Source organism: Balaenoptera acutorostrata, chromosome 14 (genome assembly GCF_949987535.1).
Source record: "Balaenoptera acutorostrata chromosome 14, mBalAcu1.1, whole genome shotgun sequence".
Lineage (NCBI taxonomy): Eukaryota > Metazoa > Chordata > Mammalia > Artiodactyla > Balaenopteridae > Balaenoptera > Balaenoptera acutorostrata.
Genome location: NC_080077.1, coordinates 49435593 through 49447600, shown reverse-complemented (window position 1 = coordinate 49447600; position 12008 = coordinate 49435593).

The window sequence follows — 12008 nt, the reverse complement described above, 5'->3', positions numbered from 1 at the left end:
GAGTCTCTCAGGAGTTATTACTTTTGAGTACTATCTACGATGACTCTACTCTCTGCAGGAAGTGGGAGGTAGCAGAGTTTGGGAATGAAAACACTGAGGGAAAAATCTCTCCAGATAGAACTGTCAACTCAATCTAATTTTAGGTTTCGGGCAGAACACATAGCTGTACCTTCAGCTACCTGCAAACATTTGCCTCTCAGGTGCCCATCATTGAAGGACTACAACCAGGACAAACAAAAATAATGAAGTTTTCTATCATAATATTTTTTAGTAAAATAGGTGATGTGTCAGAGTATGTGTGTGTATGCAAGCACGCGGGCAAACCATGTGCGTGTACCCCTACATTCAAGGTTTCATAGCGTTCAGAATAAGGAAGATGGTCCAAAAGGATTTCTTTCTATTTTTCATAAACTCTATTTAATTTTTCCTTCCAGTCCCTCACAACCAAAAGGACTAATAGTCCCAGGCTCAAGACCTCAGAAACATGTTATTGAGTTATGCGAAACAGGAATAGGAGACATTTTTAGTCATACTTTTTATGTGGTAGCTATTTTGGTATTGAAACAACTAAATCAAATCTAACAAAGGTTTTTGAGAGGAAATGGTTAAAAGGGCACGTCTTTCCTTTTCTAAAAGGAAAACCACAGCAAAGTATTCCGATTAGGAATAAATTAAAGAGCACTACACTTTTCTGTAAGGGTCAGGAAGCCAAACTCTTGGCCTTGAGCTGCTTCTCAGCCCCACCCCAGCTGACCCTGGGAACGAGGCACCCCCCATCTCTGTGTGAACTCAACAGTTGCTGTCAAGTCCTGCCATTCCTCTGCAGAAAAGAGCCAGGGATTTTCTGGCTCTTGCCAGAAATCAGAGTCAGAAGGAGGTAGCTAAGGTGCCGGGGGGCTTTCTATAGTGTCCCAGGGCCAGCTTTCTGTCGCCAAAGGAAAATTCCCTAAACTCACTAAAGCCAAATCTCACATTTTGAAAAGTCTCCAAAAGAAGTTTCATAAGCTGTTTTGCTGCTAGAAGATTAAGCTCTCATTTCCCAGATTACATTTTTAAAATATAATTTCCTTAAATTCAGCAGCACTTTTAATCCATGACACTCGCTGGTAGACAAGAAAAACAATTCTGCTGTCTTCACAATCAATTTAAAGTTTACAGATGTGACGTCTCAGCACTTCATGTCGTGGTTAATTGCCTTATACTAACATCTGATGAATATATATATATATATATATATATATATATATATAAAATGTTCTTTAGATAACCTGTGCAGCTGACATGTGATTAGCTGGGAAATTGGGGCTGTGAGGTGTCCCAAACAGCTGAATTTGATCAAGATGTCATGCACTCTTGACCTCTTTAATAGACTATTTTGCTCTTTTGACAGCATTCAAAATCTACTTGTCCTTCAAGGTCTAGCTCAGTTCCTGCCTCCAGCCCAAATCCTTGCCTGACCATTTAAGTTCTCACTGAGATCTTCCCCCTGGCACCACCTTAAGGCCCTATTACCTGTGCTGCTACTATGGCATTTGGATATGTCATCGTACACCCTATTTTATTCACTGACTTTCAAGGGCTGTGCGCTTTCTCTTTGGCTCCCCATAGTGCCCAGTGTGGTGCTGAGGACATGTGGATGCTCCGAGGTGGAAGTGAATCAAATGGACTTACAGCCTTTTTCATCATTTTCCCTATGATCATATCTAGGGCTAAAATTTGCATTATTGCTTTTTATTTCTCCAGTCACTGTTCCTTAGTGACCCAGGAGCATCTAGAAGGAGCTGCAAGTTAGACCACTCCTGGAATAGGTTGGTCACCTGTGGTTTTTGGCTTGGATGTCACTGTCTGTACCACCCATGGAAATGGGAGACAAGTTATATCCCTTATGACTGTAGTCATTAGGGAATTACCAGTGAATATAAAGAGAAAAAATAAGCTAATGGAACAGAGAAAGAAAATATAGAAAAGGATGAGGGGAAAAGAGATGGGGAAGAGGCAAAAAAAAAAAAAGCTCCCGCAATCCTACCCTCTGATGTACATACGTTTCCTTTTTAAATGACAAAACATGAAGACTCCTCGCAAGTATATTTAATGGATGATTACTTGCACATCTTAATAATGTTTGCTCTCTGGGGAATCATATACAGAAACAACTGCCTTTCCAGTTTGAATTAGGAATAAAGTGGAAAGGCAGTTGCTTTGGGAGGAAGTAAAAGCAAAGCCTAGTAACACTGGTGCATTGTATGAGGCAGTGAGAAATGACAGTTCAGAATGAGGCAGACTTCTCTCTTCAGTGATCAGCCTGCTCGGCCCTCAATGAGTCCGTGAGATTCCGCATTTTATAGGTTGAGCTTCCCACTGGCAGCAACTGAAGCAGTTTATTATGCACATCTGTCACGTGATCCACTTCATCAACCAAATGGAACTGGGAGAATAAGCCACCCTAACAAGATCCTCAGTACCCTCTTAAAAACTACTTACAGATGTACTCTTCCTCTGAGGGGGTACAATGCGTTTCCTTGTACTGTGCCACATGATACAGGAAATGCATTATCCCCATCCAAATTCAGGCATACCAGGAGGAAGCCCATGAAAAGAAAGCAGCTCAGAAAAGCACACATGGCTTTTGCAAAAGTCCTGAGAGGGGCTCCCACACCAATTTGTGATAACGGCGGATAAAATCCCAGGCCTCTGAAGCTCGGTTCATTATAAATGCTAATGTCCACGCAGGGGAAAGGAAACCACATCAGCAGTCGGCATCGACACAAATGTCGCTAATGCTTTCTATTTATGGTTGTCGCTGAGTCCCCTCAGCAGTATGCCAGATCTCTATTTGTGTTGTAGCTTTAACTACTTTATGTGCTTTCACAACTCGCTATGTTACGTACCCATAGGTGATTTGTGCTTTCAGACTGTGTCTGGTGAGATGAGCGGCCACACGTCTAATCTTGAGTCGGGAACCATCTTGTTCCCATTCAGATAAGATCAAAAGAATGCTTTTGTAGATGCATCCAGGAATAGTAACACCTGCCATTGTTAAATCTTTCTGTTTCAGTTGGGGTGATCAATTTATCATTCAGTCCGTCAGCCAACAGATATTTATTGAATACCTGCCACGTGCCAGGCACTGTTCCAGGCATTGGAGATATAACAGTGAATAGAGCCCTACCATCAAAAAGATTACATTCTAGATGGGGGAACGGGGAGACAGCAAACAAATATGGAATATGTCAGAGTGTGTCAGTCAGGATAGGCTAGTTATTTTGTGGTAATAAACAACCCAATCTCAGTGGCTTAAAACAACCAAGTTTATCTCTGACTTACACTGGGTGTTCACTGCAGGTCAGCTGGGGGCTCAGCTCTGTGCAGCTACACTCTGGGACCCAGGCTGCCTGGAGAATACCCATCTGGAGCATGGCCAGTCTCTGTGGGAGAAGGAGAAGATAGAGTGGTGAACTGTGCACTGGCTTATGCCCGAAAGTGACACACGACCCTTCTCCTCACGTGGCACTGGACAAAGTAAGTCAGGTGGCTGCACCCAACTTCAAAAGGTGAGGAAGTGCAATCATATCATATGTTTAGGAAAATCAGGCACACTTGGTGGGCAGAACTGTCCCAATGATGATGATTGCTATGAAGAAAAAAAGCAAGGTAAAGGAGATGGTGTCTGGGGAGGTGGTTTCCACTTACAGAGATGGTCAGGAAAGGTCTCTCTGATATGGTGACATTTGAGGAGAGATCCCAAGGGAGAGAGAGAGGGCCGTTTGGATGGGGTGGGGACAGCATCCTGCAGAGAATACAGCAAGGGCATAGTGTGCCTGGCATGTTTGAGGAACAGCAAGGAAGTCAAGATGGCTAGAGGGGAGCGAGCAAGGGGAGAGCTGTAGAAAAGTAGGTCAGAGACATAAGAGAGAGTTGTGGGACCCAAGTGAGCACCTTATTATAAGGGTTATGGCCATTGCAGATTTTTGGGTGAAGACATGATCTGAGTTAGGTTTTAAAAGAATCCTGTAGCTGCTGTGAGGAAAGTTGAGAGGTTCTTGCAATAATCCAAGTAAGATAAGAGAGTGGGTAGTAGTCAGACTCTGGAGAGAGTTTGAAGGTAGAACAAACAGAATTTGCCAATGTATTGCTGTAAGAGAAAGAAAGGATTCAAGGATGACCAGAAAGGTTTGTTTCTTCTAGTAATCCCTGGATACACATAAGGACTACTTCATGTGACTTTTGAGAATCTTCAAATTTGGCAAAATCATATAGCACATAACCTCCCTCCAAAATGAGTTGAGAGTTGAAGAGCCAAGTGGAGAGATGGTTGCTGGGTGGTCAGCTTGATTCATGGACCATCTAAGGGACATCTCTCCCACACTGGCCTAATATCCAGTCTCTCTTAGGGTTTTGATCCATGTTACTTTATAAAACCAGAAAAATGAGCTTCATAATTACAAGCAAAACAGGAGCTTATGACTGAGTCATCCCAACCTCATCCCACTTCTCCACTCCTCTGTGAACCTCGGGTATCACTACCAAGAAACTCAGCTATACAACACAAGATCTGTCCTCAATATATGCTGGTATAGTGATGTGTCACCAATTCTCCTAAAAATAGGTTGAATAGAAATCTTAATAAATACAATAAAATAACATTATGGTGTTCTTCTGAATAGTTTCCCCTCTTTCTCCTCACCCTGTCTTCCCATCACATGGTTCTCCCCATTCGCCACCACCCATCAAATGGCCACTAGAGCTCCCTACTACACCTGGGCCTTCTCTTATGTCTTCTCCAGCTTAGGAGAGCACAGGTTGAATGCACAGTTTGCCAACTACCGTAATGGAATGAATAAGTAAAGGTCATTGCTGTTTTGTTGTTTTTTTTCCTTGGCCGCACTGCGCAGCTTGCGGGTTCTCAGTTCCCCCATCAGGGATTGAACCCGGCCCACTGCACTGAAAGCCCAGAATCCTAACCACCAGGCCACTGGGGAACTCCTTATTGCTGTTTTTAAAAACTGTATATTTTTGGTATTTGTAATCAAAAGCATTCGTTCATTCAAAACATCTTCTTGAACTCCTACCATGTGCCATTTCCTCTTCTAAGCACTGGAGACACAGCCATGAATAGAATGTGGAAGTAATACATATTGTTGAAAACTGGGAGAGCATAGAAAAGTATTAAGAAAAGATAAACTTTCCACTAACTCACCACTGAAACATAACTGCTAGTAACATCTTGGTGCCCTATCTTTTTCCAAGCATACATATTGTTCCTCCCTGCTCTTTTGAATAAAATTTACAACTTTGGACTTATATAGTACATTTTTTTCTTTAAAAATTCTTTCGTCTTATAAAAATAAATCATAGCAGATGCTCAGTAAGTATTTGTTGAATGAAAGAATTAATTATAGAAACAGTAAATTACAGAGAAGCAAAAAATTAAAAATGAAAGTCATCAATAATATCACTACTAAGAGATAGCATCACTACTAATAGTTTGGGTTGTTCAGCATGGTTTTGAATAATCAACATATTTTTATAACATCGCTCCACAATGATTATTTTGTAAATGACAACTTTCTCTTTTTTCCTAATTACAAAAGCAACATGCCATTGTAGATATTTTGGAAAATACTGAAAACTACAAAAGGAAAAACCAAAAGTTATTTGTAGTCCCACTGCGCTGAGACTACTGCTATTAATATTCTCCAATCTTCTTGGAAATTTTTTTCCAATCTTTTTTTTTTGAGCAGTACAGTAGGTTAGTTAAGAGCCTGGGCAAGTTACTCAGCCTCTCTGAGCCTCAGATTCTTCATCTGTAAAATGATACTAGTAGTACCCACTTTGTAAGATTGGTGTGAAATTTAAATGAGATAAGATACACAAACTGTTTAGTTTAACATCTGACTGACCCATTATAAGTGCTTAATATGGGAACTCTTACCACTTTGCAAGACATTTCTACATAGTTGGTCAGACTTTATACGTGAATTTTTTGTCCTCTTTTTCTTGAAGAAAGAAACAACATTCCTCAATCTCATTAAATTTAAAATTCTGAGACGATCTCAAATTTTCAGAAAAGTTGCAAGCAAAGTACAAAGATCTTTTCTCCCCTGAAATATTTGAAAGGAAGTTGTCAGTCCGATTCCTCCATCACCCCTGAATATCATAGCTCACATTCTACAACTCAAACAGAGACATAGCTCAAACAGAGACATTCCCCTACAACTCCAGTGCAAACAGCAAAATTGAGAAATTAACATTGGTACACTGGGGTCTAATCCTCAGACTCCAGTCAAATTTCTCCATACATACCTTATAACAAAAGGATTCCAGTTCCAAACCACACCATGCAATTATTCCCCATGTCTCTCCAGTCTCCTTCAATCTGGAATAGTTCCTCCGTCTTTCCTTGACTTTAATATCCTTGACACTTTGAAGGAATATGGGCCAGTCATTCTGTAGAATGTCCCTCATATGATGTTTACTCATGATTAAGTTATGCCTATGTCTTTGTCAGGAGTACCACAGAAGTGATGCCGTGTTCTTATTGTATCTCATTAGGTAACATACCCGTTTTGGCTCTAACAACCTGTGCTGGACCACCTTCCTACACGGATACTCCTCTCACCCCACCTGGGCTCTGAAACATCCTCTTCACCTGCCTCGACGCCAACATCTCGCACTAGGCGATGCCTTTGCAAGAACACTCCTCTTACCCCACGTGGGCTCTGAAACCTCCTGCCAGGCTGTCCCTCCCACCCTCAATCCTCAGCCCACCTGGGCCACCCTGCACTGAGCCATCCTCTCAGCCTGCTTTGGCTCTGACACTGAGCTAAGCCGACCCTCTGCAGGGGTGGCTCTCTTGAGCTGCTTGGGCCCAACACTGGCACCAGGTGTCCCACTCGTGGGATGCCCTCCTCACCCCACTTTTGCGGTGTTCTAATTCTTTAAAGATTTCTATTATCTATGTATATAGTATCAGTTTTTCCTCAAACTAGAGGTCTGCGTATGTATTATTGATGATCCATCAGTAATAATGTGTTGTCATTTTAATGATGATCTAAAAAAAACTTACATTATAAAATATAAGCATATCTGGGATGTTTGTTTTATCACCACATACTTTTAGTGTTGGTGCTTTGTGTTTAAAATTGGGTTGGTACCACGTGATTGTTAATGTGTCAATATTTAACTTTTAAATTGGTGGTAGTTTTAGATTGGCATTCCCGGCATCAAAATACAAAAACCATCTTGATTTCTGTTCAGTAAAAATTATATTGCGTTTTCTTACCAACTATAAATCTAAAACTGCTCAGTGATGAGATTTATGTCTTTATTTAATAAATTAATTTTGACTTTCCATCATAAAAATAACCATGCTACTTTAATTGTCACAGGCTGATGAAAAAAGAACTGAGCTGGCTGACTTAATACACAAATGATGCACTCATGCAAAGTGAAAGCCAAATGAATCATGGCACTGGTATAAATGAAGCTTTACAATAGTTCAAATAGAGGAAAGTAGAGAGAAAACTGAGTCATTACAGGTCTCTTGGTATCATAGGTTGAACTCAAAAGAAGCTAGGCAAAGCAGTCACTTTTTTCAGATTATTGACAGATGTGTTTGTGTGTGTGTGTTTATATGACATATCAGCTTGCAAATATTCTCCATGAAGGACTTTTGTTAGGAGCTTTTTAAAAAAATAATTATCAATATTATATTTTGGAGAAAACCATTTTTAGATGAGTTGGACCAATTAAAATAATCAACTGGTGGTTTCAACTGAGTAACCTGATGGAAGGAAAAATTATGGTAATGATAATGATTGTGAATCAAAGGACTGTCCATCGTGCTCAAAATCAAATATTTAGGTCAACAATTGAGACATAAAATGCATAAAAGCATCTTATGCTTTTATAATTACATGTATAAATTGTAATTAAATCCAACATTGGCTACTTAGTTTCAGCAAAATTTTACCACTTTTACACTAAATTAATGTTTCTTATTTGAATTTATCTGGTGATCTTGTTTTTATCTAGCTTGTTAAATTTGATTTCTTCTTATGGTTTGTTTTAATTGTGGTAAAAAAAAAAACACATAACCTAAAACTTACTGTCTTAACCATTTTTAAGTGTACAGCTTGGTAGTATTGAGTATATTCACACTGTGTGCAACAGATGTCTAGAACTTTTTCATTTTGTGTACTTATAGTTTTTAATGAGCTATAAGTATAAAGCATTTATACCTAATTATACATTGGCACATATTTAAGGAAAAAGATGATGAAAATTATTTAAGTCAGCATGGAAGGTGGTCTCAAGAGAACTTTTTCCTTTTGGGAAAAAAGGAAGAGGTTTAAGAAACACTAATCAATATGGTAATTAATTTCCAATCTAAATGTTTGTTTAGGCCCACCCCCACTTTTCTCCCTGGCTGGATAGTTCACAGTGGGCTGTGAGGAGAAGGCAGTGATACCTCATTTCTTGGAAAAGCAGAGCCAGGGGCGAGCATAGCAGTTTTCCCAACCTGAATTCAAAACTTCCTTTTAAGTAATAGGTATAATATGAACACAACACTGCCTTTCAAATTACTTTTCAAAATAGTTTCAAATCCATTATCCTATTTTTGAGGCCCCATTGTAAATCTCTAAAGTTAGTTTCCTTTAAAGTCAAACCTCATTGCCAAGTTTGATATGTTATAACTCTAATCATCCAAGCCAGTGCTGCTGGAGTTTTGCTCCTTAGCAAGACGCTGGAGGGAAGAAGGCTGTCTCCAGGTGCTGTGATTGTTCTGAGTCTGCTATGGCCTCTTGCAGGCCTTATTAAGAAAACAAACCGTGCTGATTAGTTTCTCTGAAAAACTAGATGGAAGTTTTCAGCTTAAAAGCTCATATGCTGACCTCTCCTAAGGCTTCATTTTTAAAATGAAAGTTTTTTGTTGTTGTTAGGATTTGCTATTTGACTTTTTAGAAATAAGAAAATATCCAAAGTTCCCATAAATAATCATTAATTATGAGGTGGAAAGCAAGAAGGAAAGGGCAAGAAAGGAAGGAAAATTTATTATTTACTATGTGCCAGGCACTATTCTAGAAGCTTTATATCACCCATCTTACCTTATCCTGACAACCCCCCTAGGAGTTGGTTCTGTTGTCCCCATTTCAATGGCTGAGACTCTGAGAGGTAAAGTAACTTGCCAAAGATCACACAGCTTGTTAGCGAACAGGGATTCAAACTCAGGTTTGTCTGATTACCACTCACTCAAGTACGAAACATGTCAAGACACATCACAGATCAGCTTGGTCAGTTTTCTGCCGCAGATTTTGTCTGGGGAAACTGGACCATGCCGATACTCATTCATGGAGAAAGTCTCTCTGCCCATTCCAGCACATTATCATTCTCTGCTCTCTCGCTCAGTTACTTGTGTATTTAGCTGACAGACTCAACTTTGAACACTCCCCAGACCCTACCCAACAGAGTGCAGAAATCCCTTTGCTCTCTCGCAGCTGATCCCAGCACCGGCTAGGTTTCTGCTCCCCCAGATGTGGAGGCCGCAGTGTAAAAAGCACTTCCTCACCTTGCCACTACAGTATTGTCTGCAGTATTGTCTGGCACTTCTTGAGGCACGGGTCTAAGCTGCTCTTTAGAGAGGCCTGATGTATGCCCTGTGGGCTGCACTGTCATTTACTGGTTTAATATGCACACTCTGTGATGCATTTTTATACTTCCCCATTTCTTAAATTCCATCTCCTAACTCAGATCTCATTTACATGGTGATTTATAGGGCCTGAATATTATAATCTAAAAGGTGCATGCGGAGAGGAGTGAGCACATCTTCTATTTATTAGGAAAAGTCTCCAATCATCTGCTTCTTTGAAAATCTGACCTTGAAACTGCATAAATGAGAGCTCAGTCCCCGATCATAGTGAGGAGCAGGGAAAAGGGACCAGCTGGCCCATTTGCTTAGCATCTACTGTACGCTGCCTTGGGTTATCTCTTTTCACATGATGGCCTCTCTCCCCAGTTAGATTTTAAATAATTGGAGGGCAAGAGCATGTATCACTGATCGTTGTGCCAAGCATAAGCCCCTTGCACATAGTAGGCATTTAGTAAATAACTGGATGTTGGTTGCTGATCTGTGACTCACTGCTGCTTAAACCTCCCCATTCCCCACCACACCCCTGACCTTTCTGGTTTAGCTTTTACATGACAGTTTCATTAGAAATGGTAGCAGGAGCTTCCCTGGTGGCGCAGTGGTTGAGAATCTGCCTGCCAATGCAGGGGACACGGGTTCGAGCCCTGGTCTGGGAAGATCCCACATGCCGCGGAGCAACTGGGCCTGTGAGCCACAACTACTGAGCCTGCGCGTCTGGAGCCTGTGCTCTGCAACAAGAGAGGCCGCGATAATGAGAGGCCCGCGCACCGCGATGAAGAGTGGCCCCCACTTGCCACAACTAGAGAAAGCCCTCGCACAGAAACGAAGACCCAACACAGCCATAAATAAATAAATAAATAAATAAATAAATAAGTTAAAAAAAAAAAAAAAAGAAATGGTAGCAGGATGGAACCAGAACTTTCATGCTCACACTGGGGTATCAGAGACTTCTGCTTCACGTGTCTTTTCAAAGAATAAGTATAGGCTGGTATCCAAAGACCTAGTTCAGAATCTTGAATTTTAAAAACTTGACTGTGGGAAGGCCCTGCCCACTCACTTTGGAATGCCCCCCCCCCCTTAAGCATACTATACAGCATGGTTTAGTGCCTGGACTTGGTGACACCACTTTGCCTGGGAGGGCTAGTGCATGAGACCCTTTCCACACTGACACCACAGCTTAAATTCATTCTTCAGGCAGCCATTGTTTTTTCTTATTAGGGTCAAAGATAAGGTGATGGGTGGAAGGGCAGCCGGGGCTGGGGGGACAGGACTCTACAAGAGGGGCAGGAGCTGATGCTGGGCATGTCGTTGGAGGAAAGAAGGAGCCCATACAGAAGCAGGGGATGGGGTTCAGGTGCTGTGGAGCATTAACTGCTGCCTGAGAGTTCTGCACTCAGCCGGCTGGCCCTGACTGCACAGTTCTCCTCCGGCTGGCTGTTTTGCCCAAACCTAGTTTAGAATTGTCCGTGTTCTAGGAACCTCTTATGAATGAGCATCTTGCTTTGAAAATCAATTTGAAGCCAGAGTGGAAGTTTTCTTTTAGTTACAAAGTGAGAGCAAAGAAAATAGGACTATCCTGCTGTATTATTTTTGGCCTTGTAACAGTACAAAGTCAACTTTTCTTTCTGACTCAGGAGCGTTTTATAAAATCTCCACATTTTGTGTACATTTCAGACACGAGAATCTGCCACCCCAGACCCCATTTGAGAGGGATGATTTAAAGCTCAGGGAAACAGCAGCTCTCTGCAAGTTTCTGAGTAACTGAACTTCGTTATAACAACAGATTGGAAGATAGAATCTGTTAATCTCCAAACTCAAGGAACCCTTGACCCCTATCCCGGATAACACAGGATGCTGAAAATTGGTCGGGTCCCTGACTCACCTTCTCACATTTCTCCTCCCCCTGGAAGAATGCAGCTTTTGACCACCGTGCGAGCATGAGAGCTGGGCCTCCCTGTCACACCTCAATGAATGCGTGACCAGGTGGATTTCTGTGCCGGGCGTCGCCTGGAAGGTGGCAAAAGCCAGACAGGTACCTGTGGCCCAGCTGCTGCTCAGCTACGAGGCTGGCAGCCAAGCCGAGCGCCAGCTTTTCGAAAGCAGCCCTTTTGATAACACCGATTCCATTTCCCTCACCAGAGCCTTGGGCTGATTGAGCAACAGCCAGCTTCTCTGGGTAACAGAGGAGGGGAAAGTAATCCAAACACAGGTTTTATTATAAAAACCTGGGAGTGAGAGAAGTATATTTATTCTGTAAGATAACACACCTGCTCAGTGCCCGGGAGGCTCATTTCCATCAGTTGCCATGGCAAACTCGTTATACTTCAAGGCCATGTGGCTTTGTTTCCTTTTGAGAGCTGGT